The sequence below is a fragment of the Marmota monax genome, unplaced genomic scaffold (genome assembly GCF_021218885.2).
Source record: "Marmota monax isolate L192 unplaced genomic scaffold, Marmota_monax_Labrador192_F-V1.1 WCK01_AAM20220418_F8-fsc00106, whole genome shotgun sequence".
Lineage (NCBI taxonomy): Eukaryota > Metazoa > Chordata > Mammalia > Rodentia > Sciuridae > Marmota > Marmota monax.
The window spans coordinates 898415-923773 of NW_026695218.1; the positions used below are offsets into that span (position 1 = coordinate 898415).

General features: G+C 36.5%; 1 protein-coding gene and 1 non-coding gene across 2 annotated transcripts in view; one reads left to right on the forward strand and one right to left on the reverse strand.

Annotated features, from left to right (window-relative positions):
- Nucleotides 1–25359, reverse strand: part of Ctnna2 (catenin alpha 2) — a 1018251-nt gene that overhangs the window by 897524 nt on the left and 95368 nt on the right. The gene's annotated exons all lie outside the window — the stretch shown is intronic.
- On the forward strand, nucleotides 1686–1787 carry LOC124084954 (U6 spliceosomal RNA). Its single transcript, XR_006849301.1, has one exon. It is a non-coding gene; the product is annotated as a U6 spliceosomal RNA (small nuclear RNA).

Below are 25359 nucleotides of genomic sequence, written 5' to 3' on the forward strand. Positions count from 1 at the left end.
ATATCCCTGCCTCATGCAGTTTTCCAAGTCGTAAAGAGGCTGCTTATTCTCTGGAGTGAATGTAAACAGGTACTTCTTTGCATACAGTGGCAGCTATTCAAGAAGGGACAAAACTTGGCCTGTATCTTGCTAGCTCTGTCCTTTCCAATTGAATTACAGGACTTGAGAGGTCATACCATATTAGAGTGATGATATTTGATTAGAAGTCTTTTAAAGTGAGGATTGATATTTTAGCATCAGTGGTCTCGGCCCCTCTGTAAATTACCTTGTTAAATCTGTTAATACAGAAAGTTGTAAGTGAAAAACAGAAACAATAACTCAGGTTTCCTTCTGGTCATCTGTGGCATTTAATTCAGTGTGTATGAGCCAAATAATAATAATAATACCTCAGGTGACATGCTTTTATAAACACAAAAAAGTAAAATATCATGGCATTTAGGAAATGCAAATGTGGCTCTATTAAGTCTCTACATTTGGAGGCAGTATGATCCTTTCTACTAAATACATGATATTTACATTTCACAGCAAAAAATATTTTCCTGAACACTCCCAATCAATGGTCAAAATTTATTAGCATTAATAATAGTTTCAAGTTCTGATCATCAAATCCTGGTGTTCCAGAGTAGATGGGAGCCCTCAATCTTTGAGAGTGACAGCATGTATACAAGATGGCGAAGCAGGGGGTCACTAATTCATGCTGAGTGGTCACTCCTAGTAGCTGCTGTTGAGGTACTTCACACATATCTCCTTATACTCTCTTCCCATTACTGTAAGACCACATGATGCTATACCAGGTTTGCAGGTTAATGGGACTAAACATAAGGATGTGAAGTCATTTTTTTCCAAGGTTAATTGTGGAATTCAACCACAATCTCTTCCAAATTTGTGTTTGTGGAACTTTCTAAAAATGTTCAGTACTTCATTTCACAGGTAGTAAAGTCTTAGGGAGAATACAGGCTAATAGCTCCAAGAAGCTTCACAGAAATATACAGATAATAAATCCCTAATGTTTTAGCTAAAGAAATTAAAGTGTTTGGTGACTATTTTGGACCATGTAGTTTGCTAGGGAAAACCAACCCTTGACTCTTGGTAATACTCTTGGGATCTGAGAGAATAGACAATGGGTCTGATCCAATATGGTAGTTCTTTGTTTCATGCAAGTTCAAAAGACTTCATCAAATAATTCAAGACACTTGGGTATCAGCCATCTTCATTCTGAGGTGATCAGAATCACCTCGGGTGACACAACTGCAAATTCATCATCATCTGTTCCCACCTTTACCTCATTCCTAGTGCCTTAATGCAAGATGAGGCTTCTTTCTTCTTCCCTACACCCCAATTCCAACCTTTCCTGCCGACAGCCTTAATTCACTGACACACTTTCTTCTCTGTGTGCTCAACCCTTCCTTAGCTCTTTACAGTCAATAGAAAGAAAGTCTTGTCCATCTAAAAATCTAAAACACACCCAAAGATTCCCTCAGCTTGCCACTCTTGACATTCTATATTTCCCTCTCCCTTCACAGCCCAGCTTCTTGAAAGGCTAGTCCATGATGCCTGTTCCATTTCCAGGCTACCTACTCACTCCCCATCCCACAACAATCTGGCTTCTGACCTCAGCACTCCACCAAAATTAGTCCTGCAAAGTTACAAATGATCTTTCAGTTCCTGAAGCCAATGGACACTGTGTGGTTCTGCAGCTTATACACTAAAATTGGAAGGATGTGGAGAGGATTATCATGGTCTCTGGGCAAGGATGACAAGAAATTCATGCAGCATCCCCTATTTTTATAGTATGAACTCATTGTGTTATATATAGATATATATCTTGATATAGAGAATATATTTGCATATAGAAAAAAAGTCTAGAAAGATACATATCAGAATTTTAGCAGTAGTTATGCTGAGTGATTGGATTTAGGGTGACAAATACACAGTTTTTCAGTTCCTACATATTTGTGAAACTTATATAATAATCACACATCCTTTATCTAAATAAAAATAAATGTCATCTCAAAATATCCAGGGGCTCATTTCAGTTCCTCTTTGACCTCACTGCAGTGTTCTGACGGTATTGCTCTTTCCCTGATGCTAAGCCACCACACTGTCTTAGGCTTCCTCTATCCTCTCAGCATCTTATTCTTAGTCCTCTTTACAGCTTCCTCTTCTCCACCCATGCCTTCACAATTCCACCCTGAACTCCATCACCGTCCCTCTTCCATCCCCACTCTTCACAGTGTCTAAGTGGCCTCATTCACATAAGTGGCTTATTTGATGCTAAAAATTACCAAATCTTTTTCTGTCATTCACACATCTTGCCTGAGTTCCAGCCTCCATATACAATTTTCCAGGTTTCCGGGTGCTTCAAATTCAACATCCTTGAAAATGAATTCATTTTCCCCACAAGGTAGGTCCAAATCCTATAGTCATATATCCATGAACAGAAGCAGCATTTGTCAAGCCCTGACAGAAATTCAGGGATCATTTTTTTTTTATCTCTTTACTTTCTCTCACTTTCTTCAAAAAACAAAAAGGATAAGTTCTATCTCCACATATTTCACAACCATTACTTATGTCTTCTCTATGCCCACTGACTTAATCAAGCCTCCCTCATTTCTTCCTTAGATAACTGAAACAACTTCTCCAGTGGTCATATACCTTCAATCTTACTCCCTTCATCTCTCCTCAATTCTGCAGCCATAATTGTTTTGCCAAAATATAAGCTACATATATGTCACTTTCCTGTTATGGGATAACCCTAATTGCCTAAGGGTAAAGTTCCAAATACATTAATTGTCCTCCAGTATAGATCATTACTCAGCTTTTGTCTACCTTCCATCATAAGACTTATGAACTGCTGGTTATACTCCAGATATCCTGATTTCTCTCATACTACCAGTGCTTTTTTTAAACGTGACCCCTGTTTTCTCTACTTGCCTGTGATTACCCTTTGAGATTCAACTGGGCATCATTTCTTGACCTGCTCAGGTGAACCTTTGCCCTGAGAACACATGAAGCTTCCCTCTAGTGTGCCATAAATTACACTCTATTTAATTGTTCTCTCAATTATCTCTTTCACTCTAGGATGCTGAGGTCCTTGAGGACAGGACTATGGATTTAACATTTTTTGAATAAACAGAGAGGTAAAAGATTGGCATAAAAAAGAAGCTACTTCCAAATGGAACTGATACAAGGAAGATGCAAAATAAGGTCTCCTGAATGAACTTACCTACAAAATATCACAGTGTCATTCTGCAACAGTAGCTACAGTAAACAGAGGTCTATCTAGTGGTGTTTATTCAACTCCAACACCCATACCTTCAGGAGCTCAAAATGCAGAAAAAGCTCCAGGAAAAAAAAATCTCAGAACTTGATTCAGCCATCCCTACTGAATAGCACAAGGTCTTCTGAGCAGGCATTTTGCTGCAGCAAAGCCATGATATAATTCAGCACACAAAGGTGGGAAGCCAGTCTCTAGTTATAACTCTGTCTCCCTGCCACCCAAAGGATTCTGTTGGCAAATCACCTGCTGCATCTGAAACCATAGGGCAACAACTTTATGAACCTAAAAGAAGCAGTTGGTCTTCTGGATTCACTTCTACACCAAAATAAATAATTATAATGTTTCACTGAGAATGATTTTTAGTAAATTATTTTCAGTTCTTATAATACAAACCAGATCCGATGATACACTCACATGTATGATTACCTGGGGCTAATTTTAGAAGTTGCTTAAGGACCATCAAGTAATGTTTATAACTAGGTATAAATACAAGCTTCCTGCACTGGCATTACTGCCCCTTCAGCAGGGGGCAGGGGCACCGCCTGTGTTCTCCAGTTGTACAGAGGTGACCTATAATCAATGGGTAGAAAGTTGGCCCTCGCTCCTGTTTCTCCTCTGATCAAAGATAGGAATTAATGAAATGCTCCTGCTTTGACTACTCGGGAAACAGAGTATAGCCTCACTAGCATTTAAGATACAATTTTGTTTGAATTGTGATATAAAAGACTATGTCTCACAAACAGCTACATCCACCCCTTCCTAAAGCCCCCTGCTCTTTTTTATAAACACAATCATAATTCATTCAGATATTGAGCATTCATAGGAATAGGTTAAGGCTGCATCCCTCTCTGGTAGAAGGAAAATAATCACAATCATTCTATGCCAAATATGTGGAACCTTTCTCTTTCCCCGTCTCTTAGTACAAGTTTGTGAATGAGTCAAATGAATCTGAGAGCAAGTCAGCTGTGGATTTCTGGGAAAGGTTTTCCTGGAGAATACACTGACATTTTATTCTCCCCTGTGCAGTATTATAACCAGGAATGACACTTTGTGATTGTATAAGACCATGAGAGGCAGTCGTGATAACACCAAGGATAAACAGGTAGAAGGATGCAAAAATACCTTGCTCTCTCGTGACAATACATTAGATTAACCAAGGCTGAAATCATGCTACCTTTAATAACAGTAGCTATTATTTCATATTATTTGTAGCCAAACTCTCTTAGTATACTACTACTGATTGTTTTTTCAAATAATATTCCTTGTGCCCACTTGGTGGACTTGTAGAATATGTGGAGTGGATGGCAAACTACAGACCACAGGCTAAATCTTCCCAGCACCTGATTTTGTAAACAAAGTTTTATTGGAGAACAGCTACACTTTTTATTGTCTTATGGCTTCTTTTATAATAAAACAGCAGAGTTCAGTAATTATGGCAGAGACCATATGGCCCACAAGGCTGAAAATATTTATTATCTTGCTTTTTACAGAAGTTTTTTGGCTGGCCCCTCATCTGTACCAGTGAATTTCAACTGAGGGCTATTTTACCCATATCATATTTCCCAAGGGCCATTTGGATGCCCTAGCTGCTGTGAAGTCCTGCAGTGCCACAGTTGTTGAATGTTGTATAATGTTAAAGTCCCACAAAACAAATAACACACACACACACACACAAAAGGTAACAGTGATCCTGTTGAGAAATACTATTCATGTCAAAATAGTAATCCTATGGTGAATCGAGCTCCTGTAAACATTGATGTGGCTGCATCACTGCAGTATGCTGATTTTAAGTCCTTTGGGTGTAAACCGAGAAGTGGGAGATCTGGGTCAAATGATCGTTCTGAGGAATCTCCATACCACTTCCCATGATGGTTACACCAGTTTGCATTCTCACCAGCAATGTATGAGTATACCTTTTTCCCTACATCCTCACTAACATTTATTGTTCTTTGTAGTCTTGATAATTGCCATTCTGTGTAGGGTGAGATAGCTAAACTATGGAACCAACCTAGGTGTCCTTTAACAGATATATATATAATGATGGAATATTACTCAGCCTTAAAGAAGACTGAAATTATGGCATTTGCCAATAAATGGATGAAGCTATAGCATTATCATGGTAAGTGAAATAAGCCAATCTCAAAAAACAAAAAGCTGAATATTTTCTCTGATATGAGGATGCCAATTCAAATTGCGGGGGAGCGGGGCTAGGGAAGAATAGAGTTACTTTAGATTAGTTAGAGGGGAGTGAAGGGAAGGGAGGGACTAAGGAAGAATAGTAGAATGAATCAGACATTATTACAACCAGTGTGATTCTACATCATGTTCAACCAGAAGAATGAGAAATTACATTCCATTATATATGATGTATCAAACTGCTCCCTACTGTCATGTATAACTAATTAAAATAATTTTTTAACACAAGAAAACATAGTAATCCTTAGCCGGGCATGGTGGCACATACCTGTAAACCCAGTGGCTCAGAAGGCTGAGGCAGGAGGATCACGAGTTCAAAGCCAGCCTCAATAAAAGTGAGGCACTAAGCAACTCAGTGAGACCCTGTCTCTAAATAAAAAAAATACAAATTAGGGCTGGAGATGTGGTTCAGTGGTCGAGTGCCCCTGAGTTCTATCCCTGATGTCTCACCCCACCAAAAAAAAAAATAGTAATCCTAACCTAACTATATACCACATCTCGGTTCACATGTGTTCTTTTCTTCATGTTGCCTGTCACCTTGGCAACCACATGTCTGGCAGATTTACCGACACAGATAAACAGCAGATTAGAAGCATACTGGACATGCTATCGATACTCATTACTGATTTGTTTTAAACAATTGAGGAAATAAATTTATCATTACATTAGGGGATGTCTTCTTTAATTAGAATTTTCTGTTTTGGAGGCTTATTTAGATGTAAACACAACATTCCTAGTTCTGTTCTAAAATACAAGTTGGCTATGCACACAGTATTTTTTGAGGCATGTTTTATTTTATATTCATGAATTTTTAAGTGCATTTCTGCTTCAATGTTACAAAGTGATTAAAATTTCTTTGGAGTTCCTTTTATATGAAGCAGTATTTTATAAATAATGATAATTATTCTAATTCCCACTTTAATAAAAAGACCTTAAAACATTTTATTGGGCTGAACTAAATTAGTCTCATTATAAAGATTTGAAATAAAAAGAAAACATGAAACTGAAACCACTGCAATGTTTTATAGATAAGAAATACATGTTCTTAACTATATAGTCAGCGGGAACATGAAAATTATAGAGGTTTAAAAAAAAAACGTGACTTGCCTTCATAAAGACAGTTCAAGGAAAGTGAAACAAATCTGTCCTCAGTGGGATACACTACAGATCCAAGAACTCATAATTCACCTACAAGTGCTATTTCAATCAAGAGATTGCAATAACAGCAACCAGAAGGTCAGACTGAGGCAGCACTTCAGTCAGAGCAGGAAGTGGAAGAAGGAAGCAGTTCAGTCCTTTAAAGAGTAACCAAATAGCACTTCAACTTTTTCAGATTTCAGCCACGATGTTTTCTGCCTCGATGAGTGTACAAAGCAATAAGAGGAAGGCTCTAGGGTACTCTAGCTTCCCATGTGGCAAATATTTTCCCAGTTTGCTAAATCCCCTTTTCCTTTGAAGGTTTAGATGTCTTGCGCATTTATAGAATAAAACGTCTAAAGTTTTCCTGATCATTCAAGAAAGAGATGCCACCACCCACTCCTTTACCATCTGAAACAGCTCCTCCATCTATATGGCAATGTTTTACCCTCAGGCTGTTCAGCAAACAGCTCTCTGGACAGAGAGACAGGGACACTAAACAGTGCCCAGTTGTTTGAGTTTGGGTCTCAAGTATGAATGACCTACACACGCAAAAGGAGTATAAAATATCCCTCCTGTGAGTGTTCTGGCAGGGAGACTGTGTGCAGAACTAGTTGTGTAATTCCACAGATAGATAAAAACAAAATTAGGAGTTCACACATAAGGCAAACATCATTATGAGCATAGCATATGGGAAGAAAGGAAAACCTCTAAAATGACTGTGTTTAGAGAGAACACTGAGAAAAATATACCAGAGAGAGTCAAACTCTGAAAAAAACACAGCAGGAAGAAAAATAAAACTGCCACGTGACACATAAAACTGGATCCTGTGATCTAAGAGAAAAGAACCCAGGATAATAGACTTTACAATGAAAGCTTTAAACCAGTTTTCTATAAGGAAGATTTGAAAATTACTATCTAAACATACTATAAATTATTTCTACTTGTTATTTATTCATGCATATAGTAAAATGTGTATAATATGTGTGTGAGGGGGTGCTGGGGATCAAACCCTGGGCCTCACACAGGGCTTGCTAGGCAAGCACTCTATCACACTAAGCTACATCCCCAGCCTGAAATAAATAAACACATAAATTTTCATAAAAAAAAAAAAAAAATATATATATATATATATATATATATATATATATATATATGTCTATATACATACGTGTGTGTTTGTGTGTGTGTCTGTGTGTGTGTCTGTATGTATTTGGTTGTGGAAAGTAGTTGAAGTCCCACACATACATCATTGTTTATTATGTTGGCCTAGAATTCAAGACGCCTATGTACCTGTCATAAGGTCCTAAGGCCCAAAAGGGAAGAAGAAGGTAGCTAAGTAATACCACTTTTAAGTTAGACCTGGGATTATGGAAAATAAATGATAAGAATTAGAAAACATTTCTGAAATACACATAAACAAAAGTAGAGTTATCTCAAATTCTACTCTTAACACATCAGTGTATTTCATGCCAGAGCCTTTGTTTCTATGTTCCACATCACCTACATTCAAAATTTTTCTTTAAATTGCAAACAGTACGTATATGGTGTTTTAAACAATCTGTTTTGTTTACTTGTTTCTTGCATATAGATGTTTGCAATATTAATGTGTATTTCTGAATATAAATAGCTGCACAAGAGAACATTTTATTTTTATGCCTATTCTCTATATTTAAGGCATGTGGACTATTTCCCCAACTCTTTTAAACATACTTGGGATTTAATCCATAGAGGTGACTAAGATTGAAAGACATTCTATTACAGACCTACAGGAGAAAGGCAATGCCATGCAAGATTACAGGGGAAAGCATAGGGGTCACAGAAGGTTCGGAGGCAGGGTAGGCAAATTTGAACAAGTTAGGATTGTAGAGTTTGAATGATTTTCAGTGGGCTCTGGGCAATATAAGTGATCCCACCCTCACTGACTGGCACCTGGCCCTGAGATGACTTAGGGTAGGAGAAATACTGCCTTGGTGTGTGACAGAAAAAGAAGTCTACTGTGGATGGGATGTGTGCTTTGGATTGGCTGATCTGCCTATTGAAAAAATAATATGACCTCAGGCAGTTATCATCTTTAGGAATTAAACTGGCGTTTGGAGGGGTAGTCTCTCCAGGATTGGAAAGACCCCAAGATTAGTCTCATAAAATACAGGAAATAAAAACATCACCATCACCAATATACTCCCACCAACAGATGCCTAGTGAGCTCCCTCCAGCAGCCCCTCCTTCTCTGCTATCTATCATCATACTGAGATCCGGACGATGGAGGCCTACAGCACCTGGCTGGCTTTCTCTTTTAGGGCACCTTCTGGGATCATTCTTGCAGATCTCAATGTCTTTGTGTCCAGACCGTCTCATGCCCCAACCTCTCATGTCTTCCACTTTCCCTTCACTTCCCCTCAGCCACCCATTACCATAATCACACTCTAACCACATTCTGGGCCCAATAGTCACCAGCACCAGCACCAGCAGAAAGCAGTGCTGACCACTATGATGCCAAGGGCTGAAATAATCAGAATTTTTTTTTAAATGATAAATTAACCCAAAGACAGAGGTTCTTACAATATTTTTTTTAAAAAAGATAGCCAATATGTGGCCAAAATTTAAAAGTCTGGAAGAGCATCAGCACAAGATGGGGAGCAGATACTCTTCCCTCTTCTACCCAGACAAGGGTTTTTGAGCTTAAGTTGGTACTGTACTTGTGAAGCTGATTTAATACAATCCATTAAATATTTTAATATTCATATCTTTTAATTCAGAGATTCAACTCCTAGCGATTTATCCTGCTGACAAAAACTATTCAGGGAAAGGGGCTCTTGTGATACCTGGCTCACAGTGGAAGAGACAGGGAAAGGGATGGAGCTGGAGAACAGGGAAGAAAACGAGGTGAAGCAAAGTCTTGTAGGGCCAAGGCAAAAATGGGGACATTGTTCTCTGCAGAACAACAAACATGGAGTTTTCAGCAGCAGAGTGAAATACCTGATTAATTTATAATATTTTTTGTTATGTCTTCTTGGAGTGCATGACTGTTCCTAGTGCAGATTTGTGAGATTCCTGAAAGAAAGTTCTTGAAAGTGCAGAGGAGCAAAGCTCATGAAAGACTAACCAAAGATGGTGAAGCTGCTGCCTGTGAGACAGGAACAAAAACTCAAGAAAAAAAATATTAATAATTTGAAGGGCAGGAAAAACATTGTGAGGTTGAAGAAGACTAAATAAAGAAGTTATTGAAGAGGAAGAAAAAAAGTATACCAGAGGTTGTTTAAAAGTTATGGGAGAAAAATTCCATCAAGGAAAACATCTTACAACAAACCGAAAGATTTTCATGGCTGAAATGAGAAATCAGCAGGAATAATTTCAATTTGCTTCTATGTAACAAATATATTCAGCATGGACCATACTCTTAAAAGGATTGCTATTAATCCTTTATTCTTTCTTTCATTTTTATACTAGGGATTGAACTCAGGAGTGCTTAATCACTAAGTCACACCAACTAATTTTTATTTTTTTATTTTGAGACAAGGTCTTGCTAAGTTGCTCAGGGTCTCAATAAATTGCCAAGATTGGTTTTGAATTCACAATCCTCCCGCCTCAGCCTCCCGAGTCACTAGGATGATAGATGTGTGCCACCACACTTGGTGCTATGAATTCTTTAAAAGCATAGAAGTTTGACATTTTCAATAAAAACTTTTATAAAGAAAATATTCAGTTGTTTCACAATTGACAACTGAGTATCAAAGCAACTTTACCAATTTTAGAAGTTAATATTCTAAAAATTATGTTTCTGATTTAAAAAAAAAACTAGGTCAAAATATCAAGTAGTTTCCACAAGATTTCAAAAATTAGTTAAAATAAAAAAATATTCTATTTTAAATAAATTCATGTTATAAAGAAATAAATTCAATCTATTGCACAAAAATTTCATCACTACATATTATAACGTCCTTATGATTTGGCATAGTGTCAAGGCTATTCAAGGAATACCATGTTTCCCCTCATTAAGCAAAAGATCTGTACTAAAAAGTATATTTTTAAGATATCAAAATCAAAAAACTTGAACCAGTAATGCCAATCCTTTCACAATGTGCAAATACTAAATAAACTACAAACTGACTCTAAGGATCACTCATCAATTAAATGTTTGGACTAGGACTTATGCGAAAAATTTCTAAATCATTTAAAGCACAAACAATTAACTGAAAAAATACAGTATAGTAGAATTCCATTTTAATACCAACAACAGAAAGCAAGAGTTAATAGAGAAGTGCCATAATATAACAAGGGAGGCTGACCATATGTTTATGAAGACAGAATGTATCTTGTGCTATAATTTCAGTTAGGCTATCACCAGGCCCAAAATAGTGAAACTACATTTTATCTGTTCTACTGGATTTGTTAAACATGATGGAAAACGTGCTACTGGGGGGAGGTGGCAGCAGCAGTGTACTGGGTATTTACGGATGAGACTCATCCCACAAACTTCCCATAAAATAGCTCTGAGAAAAACAGAGGCCACGGCCAATCATACCATGACACAATGCAAAAAAAAAAAAAAAAAATGTCTGGGAGATTCTTCATTCCTCGCACTCTGATGCTATCTTAATTTATGGTTTATAGCAAAATTGAAAGCCATTGCTGAAATAATTGAGAACCACACACTTTTAGAGTTGGAAGAAACTTGTTTCGTTGACACAACATGTTCTTTATTGAAGGGCAAAACCATCCATTATCTATAGAAACAAATTTGTAACTCTTTTCCTTCATGTTTGGGTGATAAGCCTGTGTTCTGGGGTTGCTGCTTCCTCTATGAACATTCTGTATCTAAGCACAGGGCATATTCTGTTAGAATTGATGATACAGGGATCACCTAAAAGGGCCTCTTGATGTCTTATGTGAAATGCTCCTTGTAGTATTGATTCCCGAGATTCACCTTCTGGCTAGCAGACATAAAAAAAGGATGCAGTCCTCACAGATTTGATTCTCCACTATTTACTCAAAGGAGATGAAGCAAAGTTCAAATGCTCCTCCTGACAAACACATACAATCAGCCATTCTCCAATTCCCTCAAGGTACAGCAGAATGAATGTAGACTTTATGCAAAAAAAAAAAAAATGTTCTCCAAATCTGAGAGAACAGATCTCCAAGGGTCCCAGAGCTAGAGAATTTGACCTGGTAATTAATTATTTAAAACAGGCAAATACTACTCTGGGCTAACCATTGTTCTCAATTTATTTATCACCACACCAAGGATGTTCCTGGAGAATATGGGATTACTGTCACCTGGGGACAGTGTCAGCATTATCTCTGTTGTCCCTTGAGCCCTGGTACAGATGATATTTCTGCAGGCTCAGGGGCAGAGGAGTCAAAAGTGTTCAGTCCCTGGCCTCTTCCCAATTTCCTTCTTAGCATGTGAACATGACAGGAATCTGGAGGCTTCCACCACACTGACCCTCAGGCCTCTAATTCCAATCCACAGTGAGACATACATTTTCTGATTTCTGTACCCAACCCAAGCATACAGGCATGTATCTATATAACTGAAACAGGAATTTCACAATACTTACTAATTCAGATGAACTTTCCATCTGATTCTATTGTTTAATTGTTCATTGGGCTTCAGTATATATGTTGATTTCATAGCCAACTTCTAGGCCTCTACATACATACTCTGACAAACACTGATATCTTTTTTATAGAGGTAGAAGTATCTTATTTAAAATCTTTGAGAACCATAATCTTCTGGATATTAGTGATTGCAATTATCGTATCACCCTCTATTACTCCTTCATCCAACAACTATTAAATGGGCAGCTATTACATGATTCATAATATCCATCCACCAGTATTGGTATCTAGTAATACAAAAGTATTTAGATTTCTTTTCTACCTTTTCAAATTTCATTCAAAAGAACTGTGAATTGTGTTCCCAAGAATGTCAAGTTGCACATTCTTTCTGACCCTTCTGGACTTGTCTTCTACTTCTTTGTGACACATCTAGAATGAATTAGGGACTTCTGCTATGTTCTCAGTGTAGCAGCAAATATTATCACAGGGGCAAAAATAAGTTTCACCATAATTATTTGTACATATGGCTCCAGAGACAAGAACAGGAGCCATATCACTGACCGACCGTTCTCCTGGATTACAGCAGAAGTCTCTTCTCCCACCCCACACATACCTACTCAGCCCTGCTCCAGAGTACTCTAGATTTCTCACCAGAATGGATGTTAATTATGTGTTATTTTCATCTCCCCATCTAGAATATAAGCTCTATGAGTACAGAAATGGTATTCCCAGCAATTACTCTCTTAGGATTTAGTTAGAAGTCAAGCACAAATGATTTTCAATCAATATTGGTTTAATTAGTTAATTTATCACCAAAAATATGCTGGTGATTCAGCTCTACATGCCAGTCTTGAGCCAGTAGGATTTACTTGATTAAAAATCCTCCCCAGCATCACCTTTCCTGAAATATCTTCCAAATTGTAGTATACTCTCTAATTGCCCTTCTTTTCACATTTTCCAAACCCTTTTCCAAATTCCTTTCATCAACTTCCCTCACCTGGTAAACATTCTTCAATTTTAATTACATGCTTATTGTGGATGAATCACAATTGAAGTAATTTTAGAAGGTGAGATATTTGCTAACTGTAGAGGGAAAAAAAGCCTAATGAAATTCAAATATCTTTCCTTGCTTATTATCCAAATTTACAGCTGTTTGCGTAGCTCTACTTAATGAATATAGCTATTTTCATATCCAGCTGAATCCCCAATCTCTTTCTTGTTCCTGTTTAAAACTGTCTATCCTACCCCAGAAATCAGGGAATAATCTTTCCTTTTTAAAACCAGATTTGCTGAGAATTTCTCTCACATTTGCTATGAAAACACACACACACACACACACACACATTTTGGGAATTCCCCTAACCAAAAGTAGAAGGAAATTATGGGAAAAAAAAGAAGGGAGAAAGGGGAAAGAAGAGGGAAAGAGAGAGACAGAGAGGAATTAGTTAGATAGATTAGTTCAATGTCTATCAAAGCACTATTTTTATTGTAAAGTTTGAAACAAAGTATGATGAAATTAATCTACAAACCATTTACTATAAAAAAGCCAACTTCTTGCATAAAATAACCTTCATAAAATATATACATGTATCAAAACGTTTTACAACCTTGTCTATCATAGTGTAAATGAGTTTAAGATTAAAGAACTATATCTGAAGAATTTTAATATTTTTACGAATCTCCATATTGAGTCTGTAAAACACACATATAAGACACAAACAGGTAACTCTATAATGACTTTATGTCAAATGACTGCAAATTTCAGAATTATGTTATTTCAGAATGATTTTCTCATTGGCATATATTTGGAAGGGACCATGGATAGAGTAGTGGGATACATTCTACAGCACAAAGAACACATTAGTCCTACTCACAGCTCATTTTCCTATGTCAATAATTAAAACTCTTTGTGGGTTACTTGTCTTTGTAGGTCTACATGCTCGGGTCTATATGGACAACCCTGGCAAGTTTCACAGGAAATGCAATAGTCACAATTGTATGCGAAACAGGTGAGCACACATTCCTTACCACCATCAGAAGATGTCAAGTATACAGGGTTCTACACTTTCTCTTTATAGACACTAGGGAACATGCTATTATTATCTCTAAAATAACAAAAGACTTTTCATTGCAACAATAACAAAAAATACTGACATACTATTTTTATGAAAATTTATTTCCTCCACTCACCTCCTAAAAGGTTTATTTATTTCAAAGCAATAAAAATCTACCAAGACAGTTTTACAAAATATTTATTGAACTGTAATGTGAGTCATGACTGCTAGTCAATTATTAGTGAGTTATAGAATTACTGGTTAGTTAAAAAGAGATGCTATTCTAAGAAAGGATAATGCTTCTGTACAAATTAGTTTCCTTCCATTATTCAAGGCAGTATTTCACTTTATATTAGTGAAGTGAGAGTGAAATATCCCCAACAGACCTGGCCACTAAAAATCTCCTTCATGGTCTTCACACCCCTCCCCTCCCCTGTCTCTGCATATGGGGGTCTGGAAAGAAAGGAATCAAAGGTCATGAGGATCACTCAGACATGAGATAGAAAGTGTCTGGGTCTCTGAGTTACCCTAATAAACAGCCCTACAAATAGCAATGCCCACAATGAACACTGCTTCCATGGAAATAAACCACAGGGGTAGTTATCTTTAAGTATTTTGCTTTCTCTAAATAACACACCAATTGCAAAACGTTTTCTTAGCATTATTTGGATGACTTTTTTTTAAATGCTGAAGGAGTATTTAAAATGTCACTTATCAAACATCCACCTTTTCAATAAAATTCAAAAAGCATTAAATCAATTCTTTCTCCTTCTTTTAAGAGCTGCTATTTTGTTCCAAGAGGTCCGGTTCTTTATCTGTTTGGTGTTTTCAGAGCCCAGTGCATCTAGCTTCAGAGGATTGAAAACTTGTAGCAACATAAAAAGAGAGGAATATATAGGGCAATTTTATAAACAAAACATGAAATGTTTTAAAATAAGGGAAATTCTGGAACACTCATCAGTTTTTAAAGACTTCAGAAATGAAGTTTGGTGAAGAGTGCAGAGGACTGAAAAAGACTTTGCCATTTTTATAGAGCTCGCTCTCTCTCTCTCTCTCTCTCTCTCTCTCTCTCTCATTCTGATTATTTGCTTGTTTTTAACCAAAACACATTCTTCATTCAGATTTCTCAGTTTTAACCTAATACCCTTTTGCATTCCAGGCCCTTCCAGGAAACCACATCAAGGTTAGAGTCCACGTCTCTATAGCCTCCAGTGAGCTTTGACAGTTCTCAGACCTTCCTTGTTTTTGATGACTTGGGCAATTTTGAGATGTACTAGTTTTGTTTTGTATAATGTCCCTCAGTTAAGATTTGTCTGATGTTTCCTCATGATTAAACTGGGGTTTTATGTTTTTGAGAAGAAACCTATGGATATAAAGTGCTACTGTCATTTTCTCATAAATTATTGGTGTGATTTATCTCCAGGGACTTTAAATTGGATCACCTGGCTGAGGTGGTCTTTGGCAGATACCCGACTGTAACGTTACTCCCTCTTCTCATATTGTGCTTTTTTAGAAACACTCACTATGTGCCTAAAGAGTGAGGGGTTATGCCATATAAATTATAGAAAATTCTCCAGCATGGAAAATTAGTCTGTTCTCCCATGTTGTTACTTATTTATTCAACCATGTACTTGTATCTGCTTAGATTTATGGATGTTCATTTCATATTTCAGTTTCTAATTCAAAACTACTTTATTGCTCAAATTGTCCTAGCTTTGGCCACAGGAAGCTCTTTCAATTTGCACATGACAGTTGTGTCCTTTTGACACTTGTCCCCATGATTGTATTCTCATTTGATTATTCCCTTACTCTGTGGTATTAAAAGATGGTCTAGAGTTAGGTTAGACACTGAACATGCCATCTCTGCCTCTACCTTGAAACAACCATTTATCCAAGAAGCACTGGTTAATTTTAGTGGAGAGTAATGTTAGAATGCTAGATATGCTCATTAATTTTAGGACCTCTCAGGAAATAGACAAATATTTGCCTATTCACACATCTATACTTCTTTATATAGGTAACTACTTATCTCTACTTTAAGCTAAACATGATTTTATATTGACTCTAATCCATCTGTGGTCTTTTCCCTTAAGACTCTTCACCTAGTCTAGTCATTAGAAAAAACATCTAGCAAATAAAATGTTATTCCATGATCCTCCCAATGATTTGCAATGCCATGGGAAGGCAATATATTGTTAGTGGTAATGACAACAGAATTGCATCTCCCTGATCTCAGGTGGCCTTTGTGATCGTAGCTTCATGATTGGTCAGGGGCAGGGACAACAGCATAGGCATCACCTTGGCGCCACTGAACCATTCTGTCTGCATTCAGCAGCCTCTGACTAGCCTTTTCCTTACTCTTCCATGAACTCCGGCTCCTTCCCCCTGCCTCACCCATCTGATCCTTCTTAAAATTTCTGACATTGTGGTCTTCAAACAAGGTTAGAGAATGGAGCATAAGATTTTTTTTAATGAAAATAGTTGAGCGTACTCTTTTCTGAAACACATTCATGATCCCACAGGGACATATCACAATAGTCACTTATAACCACACGTGTGAAAAACAGAAGGCAGTTCTCGAGTGTCACAACAGTGATGGGCTCTATGTTCACTCATCTAACAGAAGGAGGTTACGGGGAGGGGCTTTCCAAATGCACTTCTACAAACAAGCTACTCAGTCTGTTTTCTGCTATACAATGTTATGTGCACAAAACTTGATTTTTAATCAAGAATGCATCCCAAAACAACATCCTACACTTGCCCCAACAAAAGTGCCTGCCTCTGGTAGGCATGTCTATGACTACCGTGGACTCCCAAACTGAGGACTTCAAATTCATTTTACTTTTAGGGTGAACGGCCCATTCTTTCGCTAACAAAAGATTTTTGGCTCAGAGTTCTTAGAAATCAACTTATTTCTGGCCCATTGATACTCACTGGAAATATCTGTCTGTTCAGGTACCCTATTAGGGGAACATGAATAAAGTCTCAGTCCTTTTCCCTAAACAAGCTACATTCCTTAGGGGGTGATGGACATGCATACATGAGTGGTGAGGTGTGTGTAGAATGTCACTCTTAAGGTGACATTTCCACTATCTTGAAAGGAAAGTAGAAATTGTCCCAGGGGAAATGTAACCACAAATATTCCACAGAGCAAACGAGCACTCCTAAGGTACCAATGCACAGTGCGTACAGTGTCTCTGAGCCCTGAAATGAGTTCAGGAATGGGACCTATAGGGAAATGAAGAAGGGATGAAAAGCAGAGATTTTGCAGGGACTAGAATGAATGGGCTTCATAAACTGTGATCAGGAGTTTGGAAATATCTTTGGGTGATGGGAAGCTACTGAAGAATATTAAGCTGCACTGTACCATAAATAGATTTTCTGCAAATCCTAGCTGCAAACATTTGCTGCTGTAGCTATAGCATCATAGACCGTGACAAAGTCAACTCAGAACCTATCACAGTGAAAACATTTTTTGCTTAGTAGGAAAAAAAAATCACATAGTATAGTTTTTCATTCACATTACAGATTGCAGATTTTTGTAGTTTAAATAGCAAAGAAAAAAGCTTAAAAATCTGAAAATCAAGCAAGTTATAAAATAAAATTAAAGTTCTTTTCTTTATAAGTATCCTTCCTGTCTGAAATGGCAAAAAATGTTCAAGTCTGGCTTTACATACAATATTGCTGTGTAAATTTCCTGGCTCTCACATGAGATACATCTATTTCTAAGTCAGCGAGACTATGAGATGCAGAATCTGTCTGAGCCATTTAATGTGAGTGGAGCGGCAATGGCAGTAGGGGTATTTTTCATGACACACCTATTGAAATATGATGCTATATTCTAACACTTTTTTTAATGACAACCATTCACCCACAATATCAAGGAGCCTCAAATAAGGTGCTTTAAAATCTTGAGATCCAAATCTTATGTCAAAACAACTCAAGGTGTAAAGTGAAAATCACCATTTGGGAAATAGAAAAAGAATAAAATTAGAAAACTGCAATAAATAATGTCAGCAAGGCCCACCACAACTAAGGTTAAACAATCAGTTCTTCAGGAATCACTAAAGCCCTGTGATCTGAGGTCCCGCTAGCATTGCTAAGGTGTGCTCAACTTTGGACAGCTGGAGCTAGTGTTCAATTATCACTCTTCACATAGGATCTGCGCATTGCTGTGCCCTCCCCCTCCCCCTCCCCCTCCTCCTCCTCCTCCTCCTCCTCCTCCTGCTTCTTTTTTTCCTACCACCACATTCCCACTGGCTTATTCTCCTCAAAGTAGGTAGTGCACAGGATGGCCACAACTATGGACTGCATACTTATGTGCATATCCCTTCTCTCCATCTGCAAAGTGAGACCCTGAAACTCTATCCCTGACTCAGGCACTTAGAAATTTTCATAGTGTATACCACAGAGATGGGACTTACATGCACTTCTGTCCTATTTTGTCTTACTAGCTAAATTTTCTGATTAGTGTTTATGGATTATGGAAGTAAGAAGGGATTATTAATAGATGCTTGGTGGACTTAGGGAAGAAACACAAAGGCAGAGAAGTGAGGCTGAGAACCGTGACACATGTCTGTAAACTCTGCTACTCAGGAGGCTGAGCCAAGAGGATCACAAGTTTGAGGCCAGCCTGGGCAACTTAGCAAGACCTTGTCTTAAAATTAAAAAGGCTGGGGACATAGCACCACTATGTTCAACTACCAGAGCCAATAAATAAATAAATAAGAAGGGGAAGGGATGGATCCACTCAGGAACCCCAAAAGTTAGAACTCTTAAGACCATACTCTGATTCCAGAGTTTAAGAGGCTTACATCAGGTATTTAAAATTTTTACCTCATCAATGAGTTAAGCCTTGTACCAACCAAGAAATAAATCCTATTATCTTAAAAGTTATCTTAAAGCATATACCTAAAAGCCCTCTGTGAACACTGGGCCAAATGGAGACAATCCTATAACGATCATAGAAATAGAACTATTTTCAAGGAAAAGAAGCAGAAAGAAAAAAAAGACAAAACTGAAAACAGAAAATTCAAGGTACACTGGGAAAGCGTACCTCTGAGGAAATTCAAACAAAGATCTGAAAAAGATTTTAAAACCAGCGCAGAGCAGACTTGTTGGTTATTGACTGTAGGACATGACCCCATCCTTCATGTCCCTATATGAATTAGGTGCCAGCCTTGGCACATGTCTCAAGGCTTAAGGCTTACCCAGCCCATTTCAACTTGTCAGTCTTTGGTCAAGGAGTATGTAGTGTAGTGTGTGTGTGTGTGTGTGTGTGTGTGTGTGTGCTGGTGCCTAAGTGGAGAGATTTTTCCTCTGATTGGAGAGAGAAAATATGTTTTGTTTTTTCAGATACCAGGGATTGCCAAGGAGCATCTAACCACTGAGCCACATCCCAAGCTCTTTTTTGTATTTTATTTAGGTACAGGGTCTCACTGAGTTGCTTACAGCCTTGCTAAATTGCTGAGGCTGGCATTGAACTTGCAATTCTCCTGCCTCAGCCTCCCAAGCCACTGGGATTACATGCACGTGCCACTGTACCTCGCTACAAAATCTGTTTTGAAACCATCTTCCTTATTGGTTTCTTTGAACCCAACTCACATACAAGGACAGAGAGGAGCAGACACAGGCATTCTGTGACCAATGAAAGGAAAAAACTACCAATATATGGAAATGAAGAGAGAAAAGACAAGAGGAAGCAGGGCAACTGATGGCCTCATGCAGCCCCAAACTTCATGCTTTCCTCCAGACGTCTGGCTAGTAAATAATAAAAACCTCAAGATTGTATATGTCAGGTTCTCTGTTACTTGTAAACACATCCAAACTTACGGAGGATTTGTTTAAAATCCTTGAAGATAAAAGTGAAAGAATAATATTCATAGATGAAATTAATAAAGTATGTAAGAAATGGTGAATATGTACCAGACACACATGTATATTAAACAGAACCAAACAAAAATCTTAAAATGAAAAACGTGATCATTAATATAGACTACAGCAACAAGCTAAAGGTAAAGTTGGTAAACTAGAGCATGAGCAGGGAGGCTGACCTACCAAAGCTCATACAAAGTCAACCCATGGAAAAGAAGAAAGTGAAGTCGAAACACAACTGGGAGCCACAATGTATGCCCAACGGAAATTCCAACAACCAAAGAAGAAAGAGCTATCAGTGAAGCACCTGCTAAAGACATCAGTGGCTGAAACTTTTACTAAATTTATACATGTAAGAACTGAAAATATTTTCACTCCTAGACAGAGAGTGTGGGACATTCAAAATATCAAAGGTAAATGAAAAATATTAACTCTTAGAGGTAGAAGAAGAAATGCTGAATGTCAAAAGACAATGACTAATAAATACAAATTACATAAGGAAGACAACCATCAACTGAGAATTCTGCTGAAAAATTCTTACTTAAGAATAAGGGTGAACAACCAGGTGCATTGGCACAGCCTGTAATCCCAGAAGCTTGGGAGGCTGACGCAGGATGATCAGGAGTTCAAAGACAGCCCCGTAACTTAGCAAGGGCCTAAGCAACTCAGTGAGACCCTATCTCTGAATAAAATATTTTTAAAAGGCTGGAAATGTGGTTCAGTGATTAAGCACCCCTGGGTTCAATTCCAAGTACCAAAATAAATAGAGTAAGAGTGAACACAAAATCTTTTCAGAAATTTAAAGACACAAATTGAAATACACACTAAGTAAAAAGAAAAGTAAATCAAGAAGGATTGGAATGTGAAAAGCAATGAAATGAAGCCAGATAAGAGTAAGTGGATAAGTAGATGATGGGGTGGACACTGGAGAGAAGGGAGCAACAGTTTTACAATGGCAGGTAAGTTTTCTCTTATTTATATTATTTGTTTTTATGTATTACGCAGCTCTAAATTAATTTTAAAATTTAATAGTAATATATGCTAACTGTGACAAGCTCCAAAGCTAAAACGTTAAACAAGATAATAATTCTTTTTCCCATAATTCTCTTGTATAACCTTCCAGACTTAGGTCTCTCTATACAATCATATATACACAATAATTTTAGGATGGTGGGGTATTACTAAATATTCACAGCATGCTGATTGTTTTGCTCCCTGTCTTTTTAAATTAAACAACATATCAAAGACATTTACAAGCCAGTGATACAGTTCTCTTTTACCATTTTTAATGCATTCATACATAATATAAAGCCAGTGACCACATAATTTGTTCTGTAAAGAGCCAAACAGCAAACACCTTCAAATCTGAGTAACATAATATCTCCGTGGCAACTTCTCAACCCTGGTGTTACAGCATGGAAGCACCTACAGAAATGGCTCTTTCCCTTCATTCTGTCACACTTTCCCCTAACATGGCAGGGTATGGCAAAGAAGATTCAGTATACAAAAGGAAGCTGAGTTGGGGAATGTCTAGGAAGGTGTCACCAGGTATTTTTCATGGTTCACAGTCACCAACACCCATGGCTGAGACACCATTAGACACCCCCCACTGAATACACACACACACCCCTTCATAGTGAAGAAATGGCTTCCAGGATTTCACCCTTCATCTTGGCAAACTCACCTGGTGCTATATAAGGTGGATGGCCAGAGGTCTGACACTGACACTTGCTTCTTAGAAGCATGTTTGTAGTAAAGAAGAAACAGAGTTTGAAATGTATAAAGTTAAAACTTAGGAGAAAAAGATGTGCAAAGTGATGAGCAGAGGAATAGGTTTCATGCCACCTACTCAACCAGCTCTGCCCTGTCAGGAAAACACTCCATAGTGCAGTAAGTCAAACTTGAAATGCACTGTTTTCTTCTATTTTCTATTAGAAATGAAATGATAAAGCTCAAGTTTCCGTTGTAAATTAAATTTTGGAATATTCCAATAAAGCATTAGAGCCATTATGGATTCTTAATTTGTTTGTGTAGAAAATTAATGATTTAGTGATCTTTAAGTGCATTTTTCCAGAATCTGAGAGAAATTTCAGAAGACAATTTAATGTACATGAAAAATGATAAATATGAGTAATAAAATCAAGGCAAAAGAAAATATTCTATCATTTAGAAATAGATTAAGCCAAATTTTATTTCAAACACACAAAAGTTGAATTTAATAAGAGAAAAGATATTTTTCAAATAAAAGTCATTAATAGGTCTTTCGCTTGAGATTTAAATGAAAGAAGAGGACTGAGTTATTTGAACATGCTGGAAAAAAACATTAAACTTCATGATTTTACACAAAATATTGGCAACAAGTTAAGTGAAAATATTAGTAAATGAGTGTCATAAATTCAGAGTATTTGGGACTAGTTACTACCCAGGAAACCTAGAAATTTCCCAAAATGTTCACACAGGAAAGAAACTTGGTAAAGGTTTACTCAAATTTGAAAATAATTTCATAAAATACACAAAATTATTAATAATGAATTTTTATTCTAAAAGATGTATTTCTAAGTGGTAATGATTAAATGTATATATACAGGCATTTCAATCAGTCATACTAGAGGGACAACTGGTTGTCATTCTGTTTTTTTCTACAGAAAGTATTACAAAATTTTGCATAAAAGAGAAGATTAAAGGGTATGCATCTAAAAAACCCAAGCAAAGGAAGACTAATGGGGTTGGTTAAGTAATGAAATGGAATATTATTTTGTTTTCTGAATTTTTTGACCATTGTAGATTTATTAGCTTTTTAAATTGTGTATTTTGGTGAGACTTTTTCTTTCTCTAAATAAATATTCACATTTCTTCCTATTATTCATAATTCTTATTCCTCTTCTTCAAGAAGAGCCTGAATTGTTTTTCAGACCCCATTACAAAAAAAAGAAAAAGAAAAAGAAAAAGAAAGCCTGAATCTTTCCCTGTGCATTCTAGTATTTTTATGTTTAGATTAAAGACATTTAATGATACACCAGAAAAATGACTATGTATAACATAATTCAAAGTTATTTCTAGTTAGGTCAATCAACAAACACATTAAACTATTCCTGAGATTCATTGTTATTTTCTTATTTTTCAATACCAAGTTCTCTTTGTATTATGACTAAGCAAAAAATAAATAACACATAAAAAAGGCAAGGAAGATGTTGCCTTTAATGTTTAGATTATTTATTAGTGTTCTTTGTATCCAGCATCAGTATCAAAATTTCATATTTTATTTAACAATCTCAGTACATTATGTCTTTGGCTATGTTTTCTGAAAGAGCCCCCCACTCTCCTGATATAATATGTTCAAGAGTATATTGCTAGCTAAATTTAATTTAGTATTTTTTCTATAATGTTCATAATATTTTCATAAAGTTTGTAGTAAACGGAATTCTCTACTCCACACTTCCTATGAAAACCTATGAAGAGGTTAAAAGTGATATTCCATATGTATCTAATTTATCAACTTATTTCTTTGATGATAAAATATGATATGATAAACTCAGTATTTTAAAAAAAAACTCAATTTGGTAAATATTAGAGCTATGTAAAATCAAGTTACTGATTAGAGCAGTATAGACTAGTGGTAAGAGAGCAGGCTGAGGAATCAGATGGTCTATTTATGTTGACTCCAGACCCTGTACAAAGTAGCTTGCTAACTCAGAGCAAGCTACTTAACCTGACTATATTTTGTTGCATAATATAAAACAAGGGTGACAATAATACTTAAATCATGATAAATCCCTCTAAGATAGTGAAAAAAATTAATGATACCCCAAACAAAAAACACACTCATGTTCTAAAAAATTTAGTCTAACAGAAAAAAGCATGGTGATAATTAATCCCACAAAATCAGTGAGGCTAATACACCTTTCTGAGGTTGATACTTGACTATAATTTTTAATTTTTTTTAAGGAGAGATACTCAACATTTTTGCTCTGAATATTATACAGTAGTAACGTACTAATGGCGGATGCTTTCATCTTGGCAAAACTGAGTAACAGGGTTGAGCATTACCAAAATTGCTTACAGAAAGTATTTGGGAAGAAATCTATTAAAGTCACCTCTCATTCAAAAAAATATTTTATCATGATAGTTTAAATGTTCAAAATCATGCCAAATTAATTTGAAATTCATCACTGAATTACTAACAAATGCCATTTTAGTTTAATGAAATTTATTAACTTTTACACAATAGTGCTTCTTAAATACAGTTATTTTAAATCATTTTACTGTGCTTAGAAATTTATGAAAACAAGACTAGTAAATCATATAAATGTTAATCTATATTTCTTACAGATCCTTAACAAGAATATAACTAACTTCTCTGATCCAGAGATTTAAATTTTCATTTTTATGGATCTTAGATGTCAGACTTCTTTTTAAAGGATTTATAGCAAATATAATAAAACAAACAAACTGAACCCTAAAGTAGTTTTCTATGGTAACAGTTAAAACAGGTAAGGCATATCATGTTTTCTTAATATATTCCAACTTGGATTTATTCTTTTTATGATTCTTATTCCTACTGATATTAAGCATAAATTATTTTTTTAAAAAAACATGTCATACAAATGCTTGCTTTCTTTTGTGTTCTCCTCTCTACTAAATTAAGCAACAGACTCATTCTAAGATAATCAGAATGTTTTGCCCAAAATAAGTTTATATTATCATTCAAATTAGAATTCTCAGTCATGCCAAATGGATGCCAAGTATACCATTTGGATTCTCACAGTGAATCCTTGGTAAAAGAAAATGTGTTCTACCCCTGTAATAATGAGGTAAGACTTTATAAAGCTTTGTTCTTATGTTATGAAAATCATCTACCTAACAATGTAGAATCCATACCTACCAGAAGACAGAACAAAACAAGGCTGGGGATTCTGATTTGGAAACTGCTGTTCAAAAGTATATGATGTCAGCATTCATTAAAATTCAACCCGCCTTCCCCTTACTTGACAATAAAGTAAATATGTGGGCTACCTTTTGTATCTTAGTCTGATTTGGATTATTCAAAACAAAACCGTCTTGGTCAGCATGACAGATGGAATATTGCACTCAGGATACATCTGTTATACCAGTACTGTCTACCAACCCATAAAGATGTCTTTTGAAATAACCAAGGAGTCACTAAACTTACAACACAGGCATAGTGGAAAATGTGCTGACTGGAAGGCATTCTGGAATAACATTTTGTGCACTGTAGGTGAAAACTATGCAGATTCG